This window comes from Myotis nattereri (assembly GCF_964212035.1).
Source record: "Myotis nattereri genome assembly, chromosome: 7".
Taxonomy (NCBI): domain Eukaryota; kingdom Metazoa; phylum Chordata; class Mammalia; order Chiroptera; family Vespertilionidae; genus Myotis; species Myotis nattereri.
In genome coordinates this window covers 60082709-60109705 of record NC_138082.1, presented here as the reverse complement: position 1 = coordinate 60109705, position 26997 = coordinate 60082709, and the positions used below count along the sequence as shown (strand labels likewise).

The 26997-nt window shown below is 38.9% G+C and overlaps 1 protein-coding gene across 4 annotated transcripts in view; it reads left to right on the top strand.

The window, feature by feature from the left end:
• The window catches only part of GALNT13 (polypeptide N-acetylgalactosaminyltransferase 13), a 474320-nt gene that overhangs the window by 35541 nt on the left and 411782 nt on the right, over positions 1 to 26997 (top strand). The window lies entirely within an intron of this gene.

Below are 26997 nucleotides of genomic sequence, written 5' to 3'. Positions count from 1 at the left end.
AGATTGCCTAAATTATTCTTTTACTAGAGGCCCAGTGCACGAAATACATGCACTCAGGGTGGGGGCAGGGGTCCCTCAGCCAAGACTGCGAGGGGGCACAGGCCTGTCAGAGGGACCTCACTGATGCACGATTGGGGCCAGGGAGGGATGCAGGAAGTTGGCCAGCCTGGGAGGGACCACGGAGGGCACCAGGGTGTGTCCGGCTCATCTTGCTCAGTCCCATTGGCTGGACCCCAGCAGCAAGCTAACCTACCAGTCAGAGCGTCTGCCCCCTGGTGGTCAGTGCATGTCATAGCGAGTGGTTAAGTTGACTTAGCATATCATTAGCATATTATGCTTTGATTGGTTGAATGGACAGTCGGATGACCGGATACTTAGCATATTCGGCTTTTATTATATAGGATAAAAAGTGTTTAGAATTAGAGTTTTGAAGTTCTTCAAGAGTCTTCTTTCATTCAATAAATACAAATACACAATTAAATGCTACCATTTTGTTATTTTAGAACTGGAAGGGATCATGTAATCATAGATTCCTGGCCTCCATTTGCTCAAATTCCTTGTTTGATGAAGTGGGATGATCTGTAGGAGAATTTTAAAATATAATTCTCAGTAAAGGTAGAATCAGTGATGACGGCATTGATGCTTAGTCATTGTCTCCAAATGCAACTACTTTAAAAATAGGCAGCATAGTATAGTGCAGTGGTCTCAACCTTGGCTGCACATTACAATCACCTGGGAATCTTTTTAAAATTCTGACTTCTGGGCCTCATCCTCCGGAAATTCCGTTTCTTTGTTACTAATGTTGTAGCCTCACCCCATAACAAAAAAAAACAGAATTTCCGGAGGATGAGGCCCAGAAATCAGGATTTTAAAAAGATTCCCAGGTGATTGTAATGTGCAGCCAAGGTTGAGAACCACTGATATAGTGGATTAAGATTTCTGGGATCAGACCACCTGGCTTTAAATCCTGGATTTATTACTCACCAGCTGTGTGACTTTGAATAAATTACTTATTTTTTTTTTTTAATGGACATAAGATTGGGAACTACCTCATTTGTGGAAAGTGAGATAATGCATGTAAAATATGGCACAGTTCCAGGTATAGAGTAAATGCTCAATAAATGTTAGTGGCCATTAAGTTGGAATTGATATTTTTAGTTATATTAACTCAAGTATGTTTGTTAATACGCATCATTGCTTCAGAATCATGTCATATAAAGTACACAGCAAAGGTATTCAGTGACCACTGCTGATTGACATGCTCAAATAGAAAGTAAACTTCCGTCTTCTTTATAAACAGAGCAAGGTGCTTTTTAGTAGACATCTTTACTTCTTTCAACCATTAGTAATGAAATATACCATTTTGTCAAACATCAGGTATATATAAGGTGGGGAAAAAGTAAGTTTACAATGTTTTTATGGAAAATAATGCAATGATTAATAAATAATAAGACAAGAATAAACTCTGTGTTTTGAGTACTCACAGCTGTAAACTCACTTTGCCCCACCCTGCAAACAGTGTATAAAATTAGCATACATATTTATCTTATTGTGTGTTGACTATATTTTTAGGTTGAAAGTGTTTATATGCTTTTTGGAAAGAACAGGGGCAGTTGTTAGGTGCTTAGGGAATCCAAATGTTTTTTGTTTTGTGTTTTTAAGAAGAAGACAGGGCAAACATAAATATGAAGAAAGAAAATAATGAAATGATTGTCAAATAATTTGGGGGAATAATCTCACCCAATGTTTTATGAAACAATTTATGGAAACTGAGGAATGTGCAGAAGAAAATAATTTTATTAAGCATTTTTTAAAATAATTTTATATTTATTAAGCATTTAATTCCGGTGGAAGTGTAGCATATACATTACATTCAAAATCTCATTTCATCTAAGCAATAATACCATGAAGTAGCTATATTATTATCTCCATTTTTCATAGGAGAAAAATGTAACACAGAAAGTTTAAATCTATCATTCATGGAAATGAAGCCTGAGATCAATCTAATTCTAAAGCTTCTTTTCTTTTTTTTTTTAAATTAAAAAAGTTTTTTTATTGACTTTTTAGAAAGAAAGGAAAGGAGAGGGAGAGATAAACATTCATGTGGGAGGGAAACACTGATTGGCCGCCTCCTGCAAGTGCCTCCTGGGATAGAGCCTGCAACATTTTGGTGCATGGGATGATGGTCAACCAACTGAGCCACACCAACCAGGACTAACCCTTCTTTTCTTATCCCCTTAACCTGGCTGTTAAATATTGAAATTTTGTGGCTGATCTGACTTTCTTTTATTTGCGTAAAACAATGCTCCTAAACCTCAGGTCAGACATATGAATTATTTAATAAATAAATAGAGTGTGATTTGTTTTCAACCGAAACATATAATGATTGCCTTATATTAAGTGTTGATAGGACCACCCAGCAATCCAAAACTAATTACCTTAAAAAATGCTGTTTGAGTAAAGAAAATTTAAAAAATATAAAAGCTCCTTCTCCAAGGTTTGGGACCATATCTTATGCTTTTATTACTCTTACTCTTAAGAATTTGAAGTGACTGACCATGCCCTTTTCTTGCAGTCCTTCAGCCACTTAAGGAACACAGAGAAGTTTGAAATGTAGAGTTCACCCTGACGGATTCCTTCTCGTCGCTATTTGCCATCCTCAGGTGTATCATCTGTCAGGGACATCCTGACAACACTTTGGCCACACTGCTACTTTTCCTTTTCAAGTCTTTGGTGGTCTTCACTTTCTTCCAGTTCAGTCATCCACTGATCCCAGTCCCTTTACACACCACTGCTTAGAACAAACCATCAGCAGCATTTTACTTGAGGGATATTTTCACACTGTAAAATATTATTGCTCTAAAAATGAAGGGGTCAAGTCTTTTGCATTCTCACACTACTCTTTATTTTAAAAAACTGAAAGGCTTACAGAATGCTTTTACTTTCCATTTCAAGATTTGGTCTCTGAAAGACAAAGCTAGTGGTTATATTTAGTAATTCTATTTCATTTAATCCAATAAACATTTACCGCATGCTCCTATAATAAGAGAGGCACCTTGCTAGTACGTACTAGAGCAAGTGGAAGGGAAAGACAAAAATGACTTTCAAGAAAATTCTATCTTCAATTTGAGGAAATAAAATATGCCCAGGCATAAATAAAGTGAATGATGTGTTATTAGATTATGATATTAGGAGAGTAGTCTAAAGTAGTCAAATTAATAAAGCTGTTACAAATAATTTGAAAAGGTTTAATATAGATGAAAAATAAAGCATTAGAGGAGATTTAAGAAAGGATATGTAATTCTCAACCCCATTGGCTCAAGATTTCATCATGGAGGTTGCATTTGCACTAGATATTGATGCAGGTGGAACAGAGAAGCCAAGGAAATGGCATCCCCAAGTTCAGAGGTAAAGAGCCAGACTTTACATTAAGGGGTCCCTATCCATGGTTAGAATTATTTAGCTTGGCAACAAAATGAGTTTCTTATGTTGGACTAAAACCAGGTAACACTGGAAAATAAGACTGGAGCTAGGTTATATAAAATACTGATAATCAGAATATGAAATTTGAATTTAAATTTATTTGGTAGGCAATTAAAAAAACACACAGAGTATTTTGCAAAGGCCAATTGTGTGAACAAATAGTTTCTTCTCTGACTACTAGACAGGAGTTATCTTCACGATTGATTCTAGCTGGAAGACTTGTAGACAAGAAAAACAATTTTAGGAAAAAAGAGTAATATAGGAATGAATGGATGAGGTAAGATGTGAGGTCATAGCAGCGGGAATGGAGAGGAAGCAATAGATGCAGGTGAGATTTTGAAAAAAATAGGGTCTAGGTATAATAATGATACCACTTGGGTGGCATTCACTATGTACTAGGTTCTATTTTAAATTATTTATATTTATTATTAAATGTAACTTCCAAGCAATTCTGAGAGGTAGATGCTAATATTATCTACATTTGCACAAGAGGAAACTGAGCAGCCTTTAGCTAAGTAGATTGTCCTAGGTCCAATAACTAGGAAATGGTAGGGCTGGGGGGGATCGGCCAAGCTCCATATCGCTGCAGTTAAGCACTGTACACCATTTTTCTCAAAAAAACAACAGCAACACACAACAGATTTCCAGCTTGATTGAACCAGAAAATGACCTTACCAAGAGATCATTGGTAAGATCAGGTCCCCCCCTCCCCCCAGAGTTCATCCCATCTTTAAGTGAAGTCTTCGAGTTGGGAGAATAATTTGACCTTTAGGAAGAAATATCCCTTATGGTTAGTGATGAATGGCTTGTATACCTTCACTTCAATGCTTGGCAACAGGAACAGAGTAATTTATGATATTGCTCAATTGTAAATTAGACTAGTAAATATGTCACCTTAATATGATTTGTCTTCCTTCCCTAGGAGAGCTTAACATGAAAGAAGTTTAGAGTGCTAAATTAAAGATTTAATATCTTGGGTCCATGAAAGACCAATTATTTTAGACTTAGTTTACCTATCATGCTAAACAATAGCGTTGACAAGGGGACAAATCAGCACCCAGCATAAAGAGGATTTGTCTTGTTCTGCATTGGAGAACGCAGCATGATGTGCAGCTCAACAGCATGGGCCTCAGAACTACACTACGGCGTGGTCCAGATCCCAAATGAGGCCTCTTCAGCTGTGTGACTTTGCGTCAATTATGTAAGCTCTCTGTGCCTCAGTCTCTTACCTTTGAAATGTGTTGAAATATTGTAATAGTAGTACTATGTTTCCTGAACATTGTAAAGGTGAAATGAGATAAAACACTTAAAGTGGCTTCTGAAACACAGTAAATTCTCAATAGATGTGAGTTATGTTCGTTGTACTTTATCTCATCTGTCATAACATTTAATTACAGAATTTTTGCCATTTTAAGCCTTTTTATTGTGAATTTTTATGTATTCAAGGGACAAAAGAATGATTTTTGCAGGCAAAGAAATTAAGGAATAGAACACATGCTGCATTCCAGAAAGCCTGCTTTTTCTGCCTCCCAAATATCTGCAGTTTCCTGACAGATAACACTTTTGTGACTTTTCTAGTAAGCACTTCCTTGCTTTTTATTAGTTGTAGCATTTTATCATGCATCCCTAAATACAAAATTTGTTTTAGCTTTATTTTTGAACTTATGGACATGATAATTATATAATGTGCTTTCCTTTGGGTCTGGTTTTCTCCCCTGAACATATATTTCTAAGTTTCATTAATGTGTTTGTACAGTTTATTAATTTTAATTGCTATGTAGTATTCCATTATATAAAACTAGAGGCCCAGCGCACAAAATTCATGCACGGTATCATCCCTAGCCCTGGCTTGCAATTAGGGCCAGCTTTCCTGGCTTCCAGCAGCCAGCCCCTCTCCCCGCCACCATCCACCCCTGGTTCCCTGTTCACTGGCTTGGGGAAGGGACCGAGAGGTTGGCATGCTGTGGGCAGCTCCTGTGTTGAGCATCTGTCCCCTGGTGGTTAGTGCGCATCATAGCGACCGGTCATTACGCCGTTCGGTTGACTTGCATATTATCCTTTTGTTATATAGGATACTACAGAGTTTTATTCATTACTAGAAGCCCGTTGCATGAAGATTCGTCAATAGGCCTTCCTTCCCCTGGCTGCTGGCACCAGTTTCCTCCGGCACCCAGGACCCAGGCATTTGGTCTGGCTGCTGTGGAGAAGCCAAGCCTCGAGGCTAGGCTTCTCCCCTCCGGCCACAGTGAGGCTTGGTTTCTCCGCTGCAGCCGCAGTGAGGCTTGCCTTTAGTCTTCAGTCTTCAGTCTTCAGTCTTCACTCCCGTGCCTGCGTATGCAAATTAACCACCATCTTTGTTGGGTTAGTTTGCATAGTCACTCTGATTGGCTGATGGGTGTAGTGGAGTGACACCAATTTGCATGTTTCTCTTTTATTAGTGTAGATATTGTTGAAGGACACTTAGGCTGTTTCTGACTTTGGGCAATTATAACTAATGCTGCAAACATTCCTTTAAATGTTTCTTGCTGCTCGTGTACATGCATTTCTATTAGATATATATTTAACAATGAAATTGCTCGGTTGTATTCTATGTACCTCTTCAATTTTAGTTGATAATGCCAGTTTTCCAAAGTAGTTATATCAACTCCAATTAGTAGTGTATGAGAGTTCCCATTATTTCATACTTATCAGTACTTGGAATAATCAGTCCTTTTAATTTTAGTCATTCTCATGAAAGTATAGTTTACATTTCACTCATGAATTAATGTGGTTTAATTGCCATATCGGTATTATTGTCTGTAAGTTTCATGTTTGTCTTGCCTATTTTTCTTTTGTGTTGATTTTTAAATTGTTAATATGCAGATGTTATTTATATTTGGATTAAGAACCCCTTTCAATTAAATATTGCAAATACCTTTTACCCCCTGTGACTTGCTTCTTCAGTTTCTTAATGGAGTTTCTGATGAGGAAGAGTTTCTACTTTTAATTTTAATTATTTTTTGCCACTTTACGTTTAGGTAATTCCACTTACAATTGATTTATGTGAATAATTTGAGGTAGAAGTCAAGTTCTATTTTCCTTGCTAATGGATATCCAGTTGTTACAGAATCAACTGAAAACTTTCTGCACCTACTATTCTTAAATGCCATCTTTATATTAAATCAAATGTCAATATATGTCTGCATTTTGGGTACCAATTATTCTTTTTAATTCATCTATTAGTCTATTCTTACTACTTGTAACACATTTTAATTATGGTTACTTTTTTATTATTCATGATATCTATTAAAACAAGTTCTGCCACCATGCTTTTATTTAAGGCATTTTGACTTTGTTTTATTTCATATGAATTTTAGAATTACTTTGTCAGGTTTGACAAAAAAGTTGTAATTTCAGTTGAGATTGAATTCAATTTATTGTTAAGTAAAGTATTGCATAATTACAATATCGACTCTTAATTTATAGGTCAATGTTGTGTATATTTCATATATTTAGTTGTTTTTAATTTCTCTCAATTATATTTTATGGTTTTCTGCATAGAGGTCTTATACATTGTGATTGATTTGTTCCTACAAGTTTTATGCAGTTTAAAGGTAATTTTTTATATTGACTTTGCATAAAGCAGATTGTAAAATCATTAATTCCAATATTGTCTTAGTAGATTCTTTTGGATGTTTCACATAACCAATGATGTTGTCTATGATCAAAGATAATTTTATTTAGTATTTCTCAAACTTTATACTTTTATTTCTTTTTCATGTCTTATTCCATTGGCTAGAATTCCAGCACAATGTTGAATGAAAGTGGGGAAAATGAAAATTCTTATTTTCAAATCAAAGGGAATACTTTTACCATTTTCCTATTAAGAATGATTTTATTGTAATTGTTTTTGGCAATAACATATAATAGATTTAGACATTTATTTTTATTTCTGACTTTGCTGGGATTTTTCATCGTAATTTGGATTTGAGTGTTATCAGGAGCTTCTTCTGTGTCTGCTGAGATTATACAATAATTTTTCTTTTTTAATTTGATTAAAAATTTCTTAATCTCATTATTTAAATGGATTTTTTTTTTTCAGATTTTAAATTCCAGCAGCAGAGATGTTACTTCCTTGTGTTTAGTGTGGGACCTGGAATGTCAGGGGATTTTCTGTGTTTATTCTCTACCCTCCCCGTTCAGCATTTCCCACATGCTTACACAACAGAGGAAGCCTCTGGTCACACTGTTGCATTTCCCCCACTGGCAGAGGGCTGTTGCTTATTATTTGGTGCAGTGTTCCTGTTGGGCTAGGAGGACTCTAGGTTCCTTGGCTCCAGTCTTCATCTTAGACTGTGCTGTGTGCCTGGGCTTTAGGTGTGTGGCTCTTTAACCATTCCTACCCATTCCATGGCCCCCAGCCAAAATGCCTCCTTGATTCCATAGGGTTCTTTGGTGGGAGTGTCCTGTTCTTCCCCTAGAGATAGCAGATGTCTGCTTTGTATTAATGTCAGATTCTGGGCCCAAGAGAGTTACCTGCCCCACCAGCAGGGCCAGAAAACGTTTGCATCTACCTCTTTCACAGAAACTATGGATCTTTTCAGGGCACTGGGAGTGTGAGTTTTTTTGGTCCCAAAAGACAAAATTTTCCTTTGTGTTAGAGAGAGTCTGGGGAATCAGAAAGAATGTTGTGCCTTTGCACACTGAAGTGCTCTCTTTGGTGTTCTGTCCTGACTTAAGTCTTTCTTCTGAGTGGCCAGTAGATGAAAAAAAGAGCTTATGAATGAGTGGATCCCAGGGTGTCTATAGTGTTCTGTTAGCCCATTCTAGCCTTGAAGTTTTGTTTCGTTTTTATTTTTAATTTTACCTGTTTTCTTCTTACCCACTTTTACAATGTGTACCTATTTTTCTCATGTTCTAGAAAAAGTGAAATAAGTGGCTTATGTCCTGTCTCTCCTCAGGGTGGCTGTTACCCTTTGAAGTTTAGTTAATTAATCTCTTGGCCTTGCAACCCCAGCTCTCTGATGGGCTCAACAAAAGTTATTTTGCAGATTATCTGTCCTTTTTCTCATGGTTAGGATAAGAGCAATGTTCTATTATGGTTTTCTACTGTCTAAATGGAAGAAAAAATACAATTTTTTTCATATATATTTTAACTACAGTTGGTTTTCGAAAGCAAGATGAATTCTTTTTTCTTCTTAAATGACCTAGTATGCATTTGCCAGAGCTTCTTTTAATAACCTTTTTACACAAATATGAGTTGTTGCTATTATAGTTTTGTGAGGAATTGCAACTCAGTGGAATTGGAGTACCTTGGCTATTAGAGAATCTAGTCACCTCGTGTAGTTTTTCCACCATCTTAGCCATAAGATTTCATCCTCAAGGTTTTCCCACTGGCTTAAGTGACTGCTGGAGCCTAGCCATCATATTTGGTTCTATGCAACAAAAATGAAGAAAAAAATACAATGACAAAGGGGCATGCTACCAGCTAATTTATTCCCCTCAAAGAGATTCCCTGGAAGCCTCACCCAATATTTTCTACCTAACCATTACTTTTTATTGCAGAGAAAGCTGTTACATGTAGTGTTCTGGCAGCATACACAACTGCTCTGAATATGTTCCTTGTGAGGATGAGGATGAAGTAATTTCATCCCTGAGGCAAGATGGTGTGAGTTAAAATAGACAGGTTCTATTATTAAGCAGAGCTGGGCTCTGATCTCAGCTCTGCAAATTACTAATGTTGTGTCCTTGAGCACGGTCTTAATGCTAACTGTGTCTACTTTCTCAGCTGTGAAAGGGCATAGTAATAACTATCTTGAAGCATTTCGGTGAGGGTTGAATATTATAATATATGCAAAAGGTCTATCCCAGAGGAAAGGTTCAGTAGGTTTTTTTTTTTATTTTACCCCCTTATGTTAACAAAAATTCAGTTATTTGAGGGGACAGAGTCCATTTATGCCTAATACTGATTGATAGTCTAAAAAGGCAATTTACCTTGTTTTTCTTGGGTAAAGCTTTATCTTTTATATGGAATTGAATCTCAATTTCTGCCCTTTATATTATTTTAATATTTTCAACTCTACTGAAATATTGCTCAATATTCAGGCTTATATAATAGCACTTATATAATGTCAAAGCAAGAAGTAGATAGAATGAGTTCCATTTGAATTCTGCCATTAGAAGGTATGAAACTTGTGAAAGTCATTATAACCCTCTGGACCTGTTTTGTCAGCTGACAAATCAATTAGGTGGACAAGTTAACCTTTGCCACCTATTTGATAGCTTTAAAGCAACACAATGCTGTGCATTTTTATTTGCCTTAGACAGATTCTCTTGTGCATATCGTCTCCTCTGATCCTAAACACCAGCAAACAAGGTGACACTTATTTATGAAACTCAGAGTTGAATTTTTATAGGAACTGGCTTTGTTGAGAAGTTTTCCTAGTTCTGAAACAAAACAATAGATATTAATTGAACAACATGGTATTGTATGTTAGAAAACTGGCTTCAAACTGGTTGTGAAGATTGATGGCTTAGATGTAGTGCGTCACTTTGGACAAGTCATTTAAATTCTCTGATCTTGAGAATTTATAAAATGGGAAGTGTATATCAAAGCCATGATGAGGATCAAATGAAATAAGAACAATGTAAAAGTACTTTAAAAAACCAGACAAGTTCAATTCTAAACTCTCTGAGAGGTTCTGTAAGTAAAGTACAGTAAATGCCTTTGGTCTCTGGTATGGAGATTGTATGATGATGTTTTACAAATAGAATGAAATGAAATCAAGCTTTTAAGGATCCCTGTTTTAAAGTTTAGGTTAGATTTTGTCAACCTATTCACCTGCCACAGGAAATCATGGCAAGGAGGGGTTATTTAGTGCACTCCACAGAGGCCACATCAGCAGGCAAGTCTCCGACTTTGTGTGTGAAGCGTCTCCTTGAGGTAAATTTCCAGATATGATCTTCCAGGTATTCCTCTTGTGATCCAGCAAGGCTGCAGCAGCAAATCATTTGCAGGGTGTGACTGTTAGTGCCTGCTCTCTTCAGTCTGCCCATTTGAGTTGACAGTTAAGGCTCCTTCTCTGTAAATAGCACGTTAATAGTAAAAGCATCGTTGACATATGGCAAGATAGTTCCTGTTGTTAAACTAATTAGATGCAACAGCGGTGCTCAGTCTGAAAGAAGATACTCTGTTCTGTGATAAAAGCCTAGAGATTAATTTTGTCCCCAATTTGACATCTAGCTTACATTCTTTTTTTAAAAAAAAATTTGTTTTATTGCTTAAAGTATTACAAAGAGTATTACATATGTCTCCTTTTTTCCCCCTTGACCTTCCCCCAGCCTCCCCTATTCCCCATTGGTTACGCTTATATGCATGCATACAAGTCCTTCGGTTGATCTCTTACCCTCTCCCTGCAATCTTCCCCCGGCATTCCCGCTGTAGTTTGACATCTACCTTCTGTTTCTTTATGTGTATACTAGAGGCCCGGTGCATGAAAATGCGTGCACTTGCTGGGGGGGTTCCCTCAGCCCGGCCTGCCCCCTCTCACAGTCCAGGAGCCCTCGGGGGATATCCTACTGATGGCTTAGGCCCGCTCCCTGGGGAGAGCGGGCCTAAGTCACAGTCTGGACTCCCTCTATGGGAGGCAACTGGGCTGATCAGGAGAAGGCGCTGCCCCCATCACCCTGCTGCTGCTGCCATTGCCAGCTGCCACGGCTGCCTGCTCTCCTCGGCCCTCACACCTGCTGCGGCTTTGTCCGGAAGGACGTTTGGTCTGTTGGTCTAATTGGCATATTATCCTTTTATTAGTATAGATACATTTACTCATCTTGTTACCACCTTTGAAACTCTTGAAGTATGCCATATGTATGTTAAAGTGTGAAAGGTGTACTAATATTAAGTATACAGATTGATGGATACTTACATAGTTATATACTTGTGTTACTATTACCCAAATCAACATACAGAACACTTCCAAACCCCAAGAAATTCCACCTGCATCTCTTCCCCATCAGTAACCTTTTGGTTTTCAATATGTTTTTACTTTGGCTTTATATTAATGAGCTTCTAAAAAGGTATGAGGTATTTTGAATGGCAATTCCAATCTTTTAAAAATTTCTGAAGGTATTCATAATTAGACAAAAAAGCATCTAAACAATAGTGCAATGACCTATAACAATAATATTGCAAGTAATAAACTTCCTCACACACTCACTAACATGAAACAATTGCAACGTGGAAATCTCATGAAATTCTGCCCAAATCTCCCACCTGTGAACCAAAAAATAGAGCCTCCACACATGCTGGTGAGCGCTCTCCAGGTCATGTTGCCAGGCAACCTCAGTCAGTGTCAGAGACACCCAGTTGTGAGTCAAGCTAGAAGGTATCTTAGAAACAGCAGGGTCCAACAGAAAGAAGGAGTGAGGAGGGAGAGAGAGAAAAAAAAAGTGTCACTTGAGCATTTATCCATGTTAGTCATGACCACAAACTGTTGTTTTTTTTCTAGTAACATGCAGATAGCTTAGAGCCAAGTTCTTTGGGTTTCTACTTCCTTCGCTGTATTTTCCTTCTTTGTTGTGTCTACAGGTATAAGTGCAAAGATTTGGCAAGATGCATCATTATTAATATTTTTAGGAGAGGAGGATGTTACAAATCATTTTTAGCACATTCAAACCATTTAACTATGAGTTCATTGAGATTTTAATCTTATCTAAAAAAAGATAAAAAGGGTAATTGACTGTACCTTCACCACATTTCCCATTGGCTAATCAGGGTGATATGCAAATTAATCGCCAACAAAGATGGCAGCTGGCAGCCATGCAGCTGAAGTGAGCAGGAGGCTTGCTTGCTCCAGTGATGGAGGAAGCCAAGGTTCCCCGCCTGCCGCGGCCCTGCTCTGAGCTCCGAAAGCAACAAAGTTTCAATTATAGAAGCTAAACAAACCACAGATACCTGCTTTCAGCAGGCTGTGGCCACAGAGCTGGAGCCAGCTCTTAGCTCCAGTGATGGCAACAAAGTTTCAATTATAGAAGCTAAACAAACCCCAAATACCTGCTTTCAGCAGGCCGTGGCATCAGAGCTTGAGTGAGCAAGAATCAGCTCTCAGCTCCAGTGACGGCAACAAAGTTTCAATTATAGAAAGTAAATAAATGCCAGAATAAAAAAAAAGAAAAAAAAGGCGAGGCTGGGAGCTTCAGTCGCTGGCCAGCCTGAAAACGGCCCTCAGCCCCTCACCCAGACTGGCCAAGCACCCCAGTGGGGACCCCCACCCTAAAGGGGTGTGACGAGCTGCAAACAGCCATTAGCCCCTTACCCAGGCTGGCCAGACAGCCAAGTGGGACCTCCACCCTGATCTGGGACACCATTCAGGGCAAACCAGCTGGCCCCCACCCGTGCACCAGGCCTCTATCCTATATAGTAAAAGGGTAATATGCAAACTGACCCTAACAGCAGAATGACTGGGAATGACTGGTCACTATGACACACACTGATTACCAGGGGGCAGACGCTCAATGCAGGAGCTGCCCTCTGGTGGTCAGTGCGCTACCACATGGGGGAGCTCTGCTCAGCCACAAGCCAGGCTGATGGCTGCCAGTACAGTGGTGGTGGTGGGAGCCTCTCCTGCCTCCTCAGCAGCCTCTCCTGCCTCCTCAGCAGCGCTAAGAATGTCCGACTGCAGCTTAGGCCTGCTCCCCGCTGGCAAGTGGACATCCCCCGAGGGCTGCCGGGCTGCCAGAGGGATGTCTGATTGCCATCATAGGCCCAGTCCCCCGGGGAGCAGGGCTAAGCCAGCAGGTGGTCACCCCCCGAGGGGTCCCAGACTGCGAGAGGGCACAGGCCGGCTGAGGGACCCCCTCCACCCCAAGTGCACACATTTTTGTGCACCGGGCCTCTAGTTATATAATATTATGTTTGATTCAATCACACTTAAAATACTCTGAGTTTTAAATGGACATACTTTGTTGTAAAGTGCAGCATAAAATGCCTATCTGGAGTTAACCTTTTTCTTGGTAAAAAGAAATAGGGAGGGATATATGCCTAGGTCCTTCTGGGTGGGCGTCAGAGGCATTGGTAGACACTAAGCCAACAGGGTGAGAATTTGGGATGGCAGCCTCACTGGAGTCATCTACTGTAAGGATACAACCTGTATGTATTTTTCTAGAGAGGGACCTTCTCTTCTCCACAGTGTTGTATGACAACTTTTCTACTGTCTATGCTCTAACCTTTCTTCCTTTTTATTTTCCTTTCTTCCTTCTTAACAGATAACACACAGAGAAATTAGCATCTGCAAGATAGGAACAGAGGAGGTTACTACTAATTTACCACTACTAATTTTTCCTTTCTGAGAGTCCTAACTCACATTGATATTTTCTTTCTCTCCTATGTCTTCAGCCTTCTCCCTGTTGATTTCTTCCCATTGGCATTAAACATGCTCAAGTGTCTTTCTCCTAAAAATATTAAACAAAATAAAACAAAAAATAGATCTGTGCATAAATCCTCCCTTTATTCTAAGTCTATTTTCAGCTACACAGTAGCACTGATCTCTCCTCCCAGCAGTTTCTTAGAATTGTCTGGATTCTGTGTCTCCAGTCTGCATCCTCCATTCATTCCTCAACACACTGAGGCTTGCTTTTTCTGCTCTTCTGAAGATGTTCTTTATAAGGTCACTAAAGTTAGTCCTGAGATTATAGTTGAATTAACTTTGTGGATTTCTTAGCACAATTTTATACCATGGATCACACCCTTTATTTTAAAAAGATTATTTCTACTGGGGTCTATAACACTGCACTCTCCTGTTTTTCTCCCCCACCTCAATATGCCTTATCCAACTCACTTGTGGGCTTACCTGCCTTTCAGATTCTTTATGAGATTCTTTGTGGTAACCTCTTTTTTTCTCCACACAGTCTCACTAAAGGCATTTCACCAGTCCTGTTGCTTTAATTAACATTGGTTTGCTGACTCCCTCTTCTTTACATATCCTGAAATTCCATTCCTGCACTCACCTGCCTTCTGGGAAGCTCCACCTGTATATCCCACAGAAGCCAATAAAATGACCCTATATGTAGGTATAGTTCTTATTACCATTTTATAAACATGGAAACAACTGGAGTTAGCTGAGCATTTAACCTTTCTATTATTTCTAAATGAAAAGGTGGTGGAAGTGGAACTTGAATCAAACTCTAATACTCTTAACCATGCTATATATTGCTGAATTTTTATGAAAATACACACAATGCTTTCTATTTTCCTGCTCTTTAATGCAATTGTTCATTGTTCTGATTTTTTTTTGCTATTATTTAAAGTTTTCAGTGTGTCAGTACTGGCAAATGACTACAAGAACAAATGTTCTTAGGTATTATCAATTATCATTTTGGTTTGGGTTGAAATGAAGGAAGAACTTAAAATATGTACTCAAGCTTTGGATAAGAAAAAAGGAACTTTTGTAAAATGGTAAATGGAAATGGACAAATATTGGAATGGCCAAACAATATGTTGTTTTCTCTATAGAATGAGATGAGAATACAGGAAAGTTGGGAAAAGAATGGAAAAAATAATTGACAACTGGAAAAACAACTAACAAATATATTGTGCAGAGCTAATTGCAAATGAAAGGAAAAATTTATGATAGGTGATTTTTGTAATTGGAAAAAGAGGAGAATACGGAGAAAAATGAGATGAATAAAAAGGAATATAAGAAATATGATGGAGGGAAACATGATTTAAATGTGATCAAAGAAAAATATAATTTAATAAAAGTAGAGGAGTGTAAATAATCAGGAATTAAAAATGGCATAAGGAAAAAAATCCCATGCATCATTAATTCAGATTTCTGTCTTTGTACATATCTTTGCCAAAAATTTGCAGCAAAAATAAAAATAAAATGTTGATTGCTGTTCTGCTGGGGGTGGAGCTGGATGGATGTGAGAAATATGAGGATTTTTATACTGATTATAGTTTTTTGCAGGAGAGTAATCATACAAGCATTTTCTTTCTCAGTTTGAACACTGTTTCATTCCACAGAAAATAATAGATAAGAGATTTTGGAGTGGAGCACACCTACGGATTGGTTCTGATGTCAATCAGTGGTTAGAATGTATTTACTATGCTTATCAAAAATCAAAAGAAAATATTATAACCATTCAGCCACATAAATAGTGGAGCTTTTCCTTGGATTAAACAGATGTTATTGATGGTTATACTTTTGCTATTTTCACTATGAAACTATAAAACCTGTGAAAAAATGTATGAGCTGTTTTTTTTTTTTCAGATTTTGAACCTTGACTAAAAAATAAACTCTAATAAGAAAAAAGTATCTAGTAATAACTCATGGTTTCTCACTGCTATTATGTAAACTATAAAGATCTCCTCTCTAGAAATGACATGTAACAATTGAGGTAAATTTGAGTAGGGTAATGATAACTTCTTAGTAGCTTCTTTCCATGCCTCCCCCACAAGTCCTTCATCCCCCTACCATATTCCCCATAGCTAATTTCTGTTGAATAAACTGAAAGACTTTCTAGAAATTGATTAAATTGGCAATGACTGGCACAAAGTGATAAATGCACATCTTTTGGTGACTTGGAGACATAATATTTTTTTATTTCAATAAAATGATAATTAAGGTCTTTCAAAGTAGTATTTATAGATTATTTATAGATTAGACATTTAAAAGCAGACAATAGGAGCCCTGGCCTATGTTGCAGTGTTTAGAGCATTTGCTCCCATACCTAAGGGTTGCAGGTTCAATTCCCAGTCAAGGGTCAAGTGCATGTATCTGGGTTGCAGGTTTGATCATTGACCCTGGTCATGTATGCAGGAGGTAACCAATCGATGTGTCTCTCTCACATTGATGTTTTTCTCTCTCTCTTTCTCTCTCAAACCCCGAGTCTCCCTCCCTTCCTCCCTCCCTCCCTCCCTCCCTCTCTAAAAATCAATGTAAAAAATATCCTTTGGTAAGGATTAACAACAACAAAAAACAAAAGATAATAGGATAGATTATATTAGCTGTATACTACATCATTTGTGTGTATGTATGTTTCTGAATAAAACCAAATACTAAGGTGCTTGCTTTTAACAGGGAGGTTTTTTGCTCATGTTAACTTAACGATTGAATCTAAACATTTTTGTTATTATCTCAGCAATGATTGTTTTCAAATTACAGTATAGTATTGATAGGAGACCATATTTTTCCATGGCAACAAGCACTGTAGTTTTTAGGTATTTTAATTAGCATGACCTTTTAATCTAAATTATATAGGAAAGAAGAATATTTGGGGGTTCAAGTAGGTATGTCTTCAATATGTTAAAATGTCCTTAAAATTTGGGATTTAAATGGGATTTAAAATTTTAAAATGGGATTTAAAATTTGTGTTGTTTCTTTTCTATAAAGTTAGTTGGGTTTGATGAAATTTAGGGTGCAACAGTGAGAATGATTAGAAAGGAGTAGTCTTCCCCAACTTCAGTGATCTTTTAAATACTGGTCCTGATGATTTAAGAGGGAATTTATTCAGAAGAAAGGCCACAAATGCTACCAGAAAAAGATAGTTCCTGAATCTTGGGTGAGACTCCAAGTTTGGAAAGTTAGCCACTTTTTTGAAAGTTTTAGTAGAATTTTACACATGGGGTAAATGTTTTTATTTCCAAAGCCACATAGATTTTATAATATTGGAGACTTTTAAAAAAGAGAAATTTGGAAACAGAACACTTAAATTAGGCTTTATTTTTAATAAGGTTCTATGCTTCTTTTCTTTCTTATTTACCCTGTTTTGTGAATAACTTTTTACAGACCTTTGGTCTGTTACTCTGTATTTGTTATATTTCATTATAACTGTGTGTGTGCCCATATATTCACATGTGCATATGAACAAATATCACATAACTCAGAATTTTATTGTTTATCATTATTTTTGGTGGTTTTCTTATCTACTCTAAAATAAATCATATTTTATCATCATTCAGATAATGTATAATATTTCTGAATAATTTAGAAATTAACAAAAATATTAAGAGGAATGCAAAATTAAATTCACATTTCCACTAATGTTTTCAGTACTTTTTTAATGGGCAATATAAAAAAATATAGTTGTTACCATAGTGAAAGTTAATATCTTGATTTTTTTCAATTTCATATTATTATATAAGCTTTTCTTATGCTATTAAAAAATTTCATGTTTCTAACAGCTGCATAATATACTATAAGCTATGTATCTATTTTGAACTATTTTTAATTAATGATGTTATTGTAACATTGCCACGCACAGACTTTTCTCTTATATGGGGTTTCAAAAGAGAATTTTGCAGTAGGCAAAATTAGTATTTGAAAGTACATGGTTATTTTTAAGAAAGTAGTCCCAAAAGCATATTTATTTAATTTAATTTATTTATTTAGCTATTTTTTCTCTTTATTTTCCCCATCACCATTTATTCCCCATACCTTCCTCCACCCACCTCCCTTGCCCCTGCAATCACCATACTGTTGTCAGTGTTCATGAGTTCTTTCTCTCTTTTTTCCTTGTTTGCTCATTCCCTCCTCAACACCCCCCACCAGAGATGTCTGCCTGCTCTCTAACTATGAGACTGACTTTTTTGCTTATTAGACCCATTTGGTTCATTATATTTCACATATGAGTGAAGTCATATTATGGTACTTGTCTTTCTCTGACTGGGTTATTTCACTTAGCATAATGTTTTCTAGGTCTAGCCATGCTGTCACAAAGGGTAAACTTTTCCTTTTTATGGCAGAGTACTATTCCATTGTGTAAATGTACCACAGCTGGTTTATCCACTTACCTACTAATGGACACTTGGGCCACTTCCAAATATTACCTATTGTAAATAACACTGCAGTGAACATAGGGGTGCATAGATTCTTTCAAATTAGTATTTTGGGTTTCTTTAAATAAATTCCCAGAGGTGGAATTGCTGGATCATAAGGCAGATCTATTTTTTAAATTTTGAGGTAACTTTATACTGCTTTCCACAGTGGCAATCGGGCCAGCAGGAGAGGGCAGTTGGGAGCAACTAGGCCGGCAGGGGAGAGCATTCAGGGGCGACCAGGTCAGTAGGGGAGGGCAGTTAGGGGCAATCAGGCCGTCAGGAGAGGGCAGTTGGGGGCGACCAGACTGGCAAGGGAGGGCAGTAGGGGTGACCAGGCTGGTAGGGGAGTGGTTAGGGGCAATCAGGCAGGCAGGCAGGCGAGCGGTTGGGAACCAGCAGTCCTGGATTGTGAGAGGGATCCCAGATTGGAGAGGGTGCAGGCTGGGCTGAGACACACACACACACACACACACACACACACCATGCACGAATTTCATGCACCAGGCCTCTAGTAATTTTACATAACTGCTAATTAATTGGGGACTAATTATTCAACATTCTGATTTTTAATTATTTATTTATATCTTCCCTCTAATTGCCTATCCTTTAAGGCTCTTAATTTATAATTAGTAACTTCACCAGGAAGGTTGTGGTGGAAAAAAAAAACAACTGAAGCTGCAAATCAAACTACTAAGTAAATATATAGTAGCTTTAATAAGATTTTTTTAAAATTAAAAAAATTTTTTTGAAGTAGAGGAATTTGAATATTTCACTTGCTAATGTTTTTAAAATTAGTTTTAAGAAATGTGTGTTTCTCACATGTATCAAATATGGCAAAACATCACTACATTAAAATAATCAAGCATGCAAACAATATTAGATTTATATCTGTGCAATTTTGTGATAAAATTTCAGAAAGCAGCTCTAATTCATTTTACGTCTAGAATTTTCTGTGGCCATGTCCCTTCTGCACCTTCTTTATACTGCTGGGATCCTTTTGTACCTTAGAGTTCTGGGCTTTTGTTCAACTCCCCTTCACATTCTTTTCATCTCCCACTAATTACCAGCTGGAGCAGAGTAACTCTGATATAATTTCACAAGATAATTTAATACTAGTCTTCATTATTTTCTGCACATAACCACTCCTGTTTTGGAAAGAAAATCTAGAAAAGAAATAGCCATATAATTCTACACATTTCAAAAAGTAACACTTGTAACTCATTCTTTATATCTTTTGTCATAAAGAATTCAGAAGCCTAAGGCCAGCTAAGAAGCTGAGGTTAAGATTTTCTTAATGGTTAGATGTCTCAGTGGAAACATTTGTTTTCTTTTTAACCATGTGATTTATGGCAGAAGATGGCCAGCTTGCTGGGAGATGTCTATTGGGAACTGTTTTAAATCTCTAGGTTTTATATCCAGTTGAACATTTCGGATTTCTATTTTCCCCTCTTGGTAACAAATAATAGACAAGCTTAAGCCACTGGTATGTTATATTAGTAGAGGAATACTGGGCAACCATTAAATACCTAGAACAAATAAATAATGAACAATTTTTAGATTGCATGTAGAAAAATTTTATTTTTGAGGGTCATATATTGCTTTTTACAAGCTTTCTTTATGAAGACTTAATTTTATTATGTTTTAATGATAATTTTTTTGCTTGCAAAGTCTCATTAACATGCATTCCAGGTTTTGACATTCATAGCATGTTCATAGAATAGGTGTTCCTATATCCAAGTGTGACTAAAAAGACCTATCTGTAACAAACTGTGTTGATAAATGGCATCTGCCTTATAAACATTCTCTGTGAAGTTTCTTTCTTCTTTCAATCTTTCTATGACTGATAATTTTGTTTGTTGCTGTATTTTCTCAACATTAATAATGACATATAACTATGTGTTAATAGGAGTTATACATCTAAAATCACTTCTAACTGCACTTACCTCCTTCCTTATCCCTTCTCCAATGCTCTTGTTTATCCCCCAACTGGATCCTAATGCAGAAGGCAGGTATTCTGAATGTTTATGTGTTTTATCTTTAGTATCTAACACAGTGTTGGCATCTATACTGAGTGGCCAAATTATTATGACCACCTGACGTTTGTAGGCAAATTAGCTATAATTTCACGCTGAAGTTACTAGAGGGCCAGAGTATTATAAATAGGGAAGCAGGTTGTTTACCACAATAGTAGAAGTGATTTTTTTCTGAAGATATGGGTAAACAATGCTATTTAACAGCCTTTGAATGTGGGATATATTTGAACGTGAGTGGCCAGATTATTATGACCACCCCATCAGTACTTCCTTGGGCCACCTTTTGCCTTCAATACTGCGGCGATTCTTCTTGGCATTGACTCCACGAGATGTTGAAAGGTGATGTGAGGAATCTGACACCATGCCTGATGAATAGCACTGTCCAGTTCTGTGAGATTTGATGGTTGTGGAACCAGCTGCCTGATGGCTTTTTTAACTTCATCCCACAAATCCTCAATTGGATTGAGATCTGGTGATTGTGGGGGCCACCTAAGCAAGGTAAAGTCTCCCTCATGTTCTTGAAACCACTCCTGCACAATACGAACACCATAGCATGGCACATTGTCTTGTTGGAAGAAGCCATCTCCATTGGGATACACCATCAACATGATAGGATGAACCTGATTAGCAACGATATTTAGGTATGTTGTGCTATTCAGACGTTGTTCCACATGAATCAAAGGGCCCAAATCATGCCAGGAAAACATGCCCCAAACCATAACACTGCCCCCACCAGCTTGAATGGTTGTACTCATGCATGTGGGGTGCATGCTTTCCTGCTGTTTCTGCCAAATTCTCACTCTGCCATCTGCATGATGCAACTGGAAACGTGATTCATCGAACCACATGACTTTTTTCTAATGCTCGACTGTCCAATCCTTGTGTTCCTGTGTGAATTGGAGACATTTTATCTTGGAAACTGCAGACAGCAAAGGTTTTTGAACAGGCCTTCAGCTTCCATATCCCATAGGATGCAGTGTACGGCTAATTTCCCTACAAACATCAGGTGGTCATAATAATCTGGCCACTCAGTGTATACAGACACTTAATTGTCTGTTGGATAAAAGAAAGAAATACTTTAGTTTTTATAATTAAGGTAATAGTTGTATTCTAAAATTAATGGATGCCTCTATTAAAAATTCAAACCAACAGAAGACTATAAATCAGTTCTGTTCCTCAGAGATTATCAGGTTTAGGTGACAAATTAAACACCAGTCAGACTGTCAGCTGCAGACCCTGATTTGTTCAAGCAGGCAGGGGGATAATTTGGCCAGGCTCTGGTGCTGAATCTACTAGTAGGTGACAAAGAGAACAAGAATTGAACCTATCCCTTTCTTTCACCTGGTGGGATACAATCTGTTTCCTCCCCAGGTGTCAGAATTGTTACTCTCCCTCCATAGCCATGACATTTAGTGTGCCTCAGCTCCATAAATATAACTTAACCTCTTTTTTTGATATCATCTTTCAATGACCCAGACCTTTCCCATGGAAGAATTAGGTGTGAATGGGACAATGACTGAAAGTGGGAATTCATAGATTTAAAATGAGAACAGGCAGAATGGGTTTCTTTTCTAGCCATGTTCCTCTCTTTACATGTAGGAGTGGAGTATGGGGAAGTTGGATTTAACCCGTATATTCATTTGCTAGGGCTGTCCTAACAATGTATTTCTGACTGTGTGGCTTAAACAACAGAAATTTATTTTCTTAGAGATTCTACAAGCCTAAAATCATCATGTCAGTAGAATTGGTATCATCTTGACTGCTCTCTCTGTGGCATACAGGTGGCAGCTTCTCTGACTTTGTAGTCTTTCCTCTCTGTGTCTGTGACCTGATCCCCTTTTCTTATAAGGATGCCAGTCTTATTGGATGGAGGCCCACCTATATGATATCATTTTACCTTCACTGCCTCTTTAAAGATCTACCTCCAAATATTGTACAGTTACATTCTAAAATACTGGGGATTAGGAGCTTACATATAAAATTTTTTAGGAGGGCACAATTCAGCCCGTAACTACTAGTACTGGAGTTTTAAAACTTCAATATATTAGAGTGGGAAAGGGCATATGTAAGAGATGTGAAATTTTGTTCTCATATAGCTTACTATTTAAGAGGGACAAGCAAACAAATATAATAGCCAATTAACTTTTTAAATATATATGGATATATGCAAAGAAGAAAAATAAAGTGAGGTAAGGAAATAGAGAGTGTGTTGTTATTTTTATATAGGTTGATAGAAAAGCTCTCCATGACTTGACATTTGAGCAGGATAGAAATAATAGCTGAAGGTGATTCTGGTCAAGATGGTGGCATAGGTAAATACAGTACTCGCTGTCACCCACAACCACAGCAAAATTACAACTAAAATACAGAAAAACCATCACTCAGAACCACCTGAAATCTAGCTGAACAGAGGTCCTACAGATAGGGAATTAAAGAAAAAGCACATTGACACAGGTAGGAGGGGTGGAGTTGCAGGGCAGAATGGTGGGACCTGCTGGTCCCACATCCATATGTGGCAAATAAAAATCAGGATGGATATCTTGGCTGTGGAGGTTTCCCTGAGGAGTGAGGGGTCCTTGATCCACACCAAGCCCCCCAGCCCAGTGCCGGGGATTTCAGTGCCACGAAGAGAATTCCCCACAACTTTGGCTGTAAAAACCAGAGGGTGTTGTGGCTGAGTGACATGAAGGCTCCTGGAGTCCCAGGCAGTTTCTATTAACTCGCCCATGCAGAGACTTACTCAGATTCTCTCCCTCTGAGCTATACCAGTAGTGCTGGGGCAGCAGCTTGAAAGGAACCTGGGACGTTTGGAGAGGAACTAACTTGTCTTGAATCATGGCGAGAGCTGGAGGGGCAGCTTTTTTTCTAGACAGAAGGGCTGGCAGAGGCCAGTTTCCTTTGCTAGGCCCTCCCCATCATAGAGCCAGCAAACAGGCACCATATCTGAGTCTCCATCAACCTGGCTCAGACTTTTTGCCCCACCCTGATGATTCCCTGACACCTGACCCCTCTGAACTTGCAGGCTCATCCAAGCCATTTCCAGTGGCTTTTCTGTACAACTGTCCCCTCTTGCCTTATGCTTTGGACTTTCATAAACTCTCTCAAACAATCATCAGCTGGTGTCAGTGTGCCCTGTATAACTCTCAGTAAGTGACCCAAGGCCTGGCACTAGCAGCAACCCTCCTTGGTTTATAGCATGACATCTCCTGGGTATCTACAAGGTCAACACAAGTAGTAGCCATCTACAGATTGCTTTGTAGATCATGCGGGGTGGTCCTGGGCAGAGCCCAGGCAAAGGCTGACTTTATACTTTCTGGGAGGCCCCAGAGCCAGTGCACCTGGTGGTCACCAACTTAGACCACACTAGTTTACAACCTTACCACCTCCACAAGTGACACATTCAAGAGGCGGACTCTGAGCATCAAAGCCCCACCAAAGTAAATTTTGCTCCATAGTGTCAGCTTCTACACAGCAGCTTTTTCAAAACTGATTGGCCTGGGGATCAGTTCCTCCCAGTGATGCCAACAGCTATCAAGGATCAACTATAATAGGACAGTACATACAGCTCAAACAGTGGCACCTGGAATGCCCAGCTCAGATGACTGGGGAGGCTGAACCACTGGGCCCTACAGGATACCTAATACACAAGGCCACTCTACAAAGTTCAGGAGACATAACAGACCTACTTAATACATAGAAACAAACACAAGGAAATAGCCAAAATGTGGAGACACAGAAACATGTCACAAATGAAAGAACAGGAGAAATCTCCAGAAAACAAACTAAATCAAATGAAAGCAAGACAACTAGCAGATACAGAGTTCAAAACAATGTTTATAAGGATGCTCAATTAATTTAGTGAGAAGTTCAAGGAATTAATGAGAAGATCAAAGACATAAAGAAGGACCAGTCAGAATAAAGGATATACTCACTGAAATAATAATTTACAGGGGATCAACAGTAGAGTAGAGGATGCTGAGATTCAACTCAAGAATTTGGAAAATAAGGAAGCAAAAAGTGCCCAATCAGAACAGCAAAAAGAAAAAAGAATCCAAAAATATGAAGATAGTGTAAGGAGCCTCTGGGGTAACTTCAAAGGTACCAACATTCACATTATCGGGGTACCAGAAGGAGAGGAGAGGGAGCAAGAAAATGAAAACCTATTTGTAAAAATAATGACAGAAAACTTCCTTTACCTGGTGAAAGAAATAGACATACAACTTCAGGAAGCCGAGAGAGACCCAAACAAGATGAATCCGAAGAGACCTATGCCAAGACACATCATAATTAAAATGCCAAAGGTTAAAGACAAAGAGAGAATCTTAAAAGCAGCAAGAGAAAACAGTCACAAGGGAGTGCCCATATGACTGTCAACTCATTTCTCAACAGAAACTTTGCAGGCCAGAAGGGAGTGGCAAGAAATATTCAAAGTGAAGAAAAGCAAGGACCTACAACCTAGAGTACTCTATCCAGCAAAACTATCTTTTAGAATTGAAGGTCAAATAAAGAGCTTCCCACACAAAGAAAAGCTAAAGAAATTCATGGCCACCAAACCAGTATTACATGAATGTTAAAGTCTCTTCTTTAAGAAAAAGAAGAAAAAAAAAAAGAAAAAAATCAATGAACAATAAAATGGCAATTCTAGATAATAAAGAGGGAATATGAAAATTGACCGTCACACCATCACAAAGATGGCAGCACCCACTGCGGAGGCAGGGGTTTCCGTAACACAAGATGGTTGTGCCCACAGCGGAGGTGGGGTTTCTGTAACACAAGATGGCTGCACCCACAGCAGAGACCAAGTTCCCGTAATGAGCCTTAATGAGTAATCAGCAGGGACCTGAGGTTGTGCCCCCAACCCCTGCCCCATGGGACTTGACAGGATACCTCAGACCGTGCCCCCCACCCTGGCACCAGGCTGAGTACCTCAGGTCATGCCCCCCCGCCCAGCAGGGCTTGACGGGAGACCTCAGGCCATGCCCTCTGCCCAGTGGTGCTTTACAGGATACCTCAGGCTGCATCCCCTGCCCTGGCGCCAGGCCATAGGACCTCAGGCTATGCCCCCCACCCGGCAGGGCTTGATGGGAGACCTCAGGCTGTGCCCCCTGACCTGGCACCAGCCTGGGGTACCTCAGGCTGCAACCCCTGACCCAGCATCGGGCCAGGGGATCTGAGGCCGCACCCCCTGCCCCGGTGCCAGGCTGGAGGACCTGAGGCCACGCCCCCCTCCTGGCGGTGCTTGACAGGAGACCTCAGGCTGTGCCCCCTGCCCCAGTGCTGGGCCGGGGGACCTCAGGCTGCTCCCCTCAACCTGGGCCAGGGAACCTCAGGCCATGGCCCCCGCCCAGCGGGGCTTGACGGGGTCCTGAGGCTGTGTTCCCCTCCCGGCGCCGGGCTTGGAGACCTGAGACTGCGTCCCCCGCCTGGCGGGGCTTGATGGGGGACCTCAGGCCATGCCCCCCCACCCGGCAGGGCTTGACAGGGGACCTGAGGCTGCGCCCCCCGCCCGGTGGGGCGTAACAAGGGTGGGACCAGCTGGGTCTGGATCTACCCAATGGGGAGGGCCAGCTGGGTCTGGGTCTCATGCAATTTTGAGGCGCACATGGGTAGAGGGGGACTTGACTCTGGGTCCCGTGGTGCGCCCCAGACTCTCACAGGAGGTAGATTTTCATATACATTTTACTAATTTTCTTTCATCTCTGACACTTCTATTACAGAGAAAGGGCAAATAGCAATATTAAAATATTTCCTCTAATTAATCACCTTTTAATATGCACAAATTTTGTGCACTGGACCATTAGTAAATACATATTTATCAACAACTGAATCTCAAAATCAAAATAAATGAATAAGCTGAACAGAAACAGACTCTAGATACAGAGAACATTTTGATGGTTGCCAGATGGGAAGGGGGATAGAGGTATGGGTGAAAAAGGTGAAAAGATTTAGAAGTACAAATTTGTAGTTATAGTGTAGTCTTGGGCATGTAAAGTACAGCATAGGGCAGTGATGGCGAACCTGTGACACATGTGTCAGAGGTGACATGTGAATTCATTTTTTGATTGATTTTTCTTTGTTAAATGGCATTTAAATATATAAAATAAATATCAAAAATATAAGTCTTTGTTTTACTATGGTTGCAAATATAAAAAAAAATTTCTATATGTGAAACCGCACCAGAGTAAAGTTAGGGTTTTTCAAAATGCTGATACGCCGAGCTCAAAAGGTTCGCTATCACTGGCATAGGAAATATAGTAAATCATGTTCTAATAACTACTAGTATGTAAGGTGTCAGATGGGTGTAAGATTTTGGGGGGATGATCACTTAAGTTTTATAATGTGAAACTAATATAATATTGTATGTCAACTATAGCTGAAAATAATTTAAAAAATAGTGATAAAAATAGAAGTAATAGCTGAAGGAAAGAGGAGCAGAAAACGGCATAGGTACATGCCCTGAGACAAGATAATGATTGGTCTATGTAAGGAACAGCAAGGAAACCCAAGTCACTGCCATGGATAACAATGGTAGATGGGATCAGAAATCTATTAAGAAGTAGCAGCCCTCTTATATAGTGATACCTATAATTTCTTTAATCAAAAGTGGATGAAATCATATGATAGGTACATAAATGTTTTTTTTTTTTACCTTTAAACAATGGGGGATAATTTATATGGAATTAA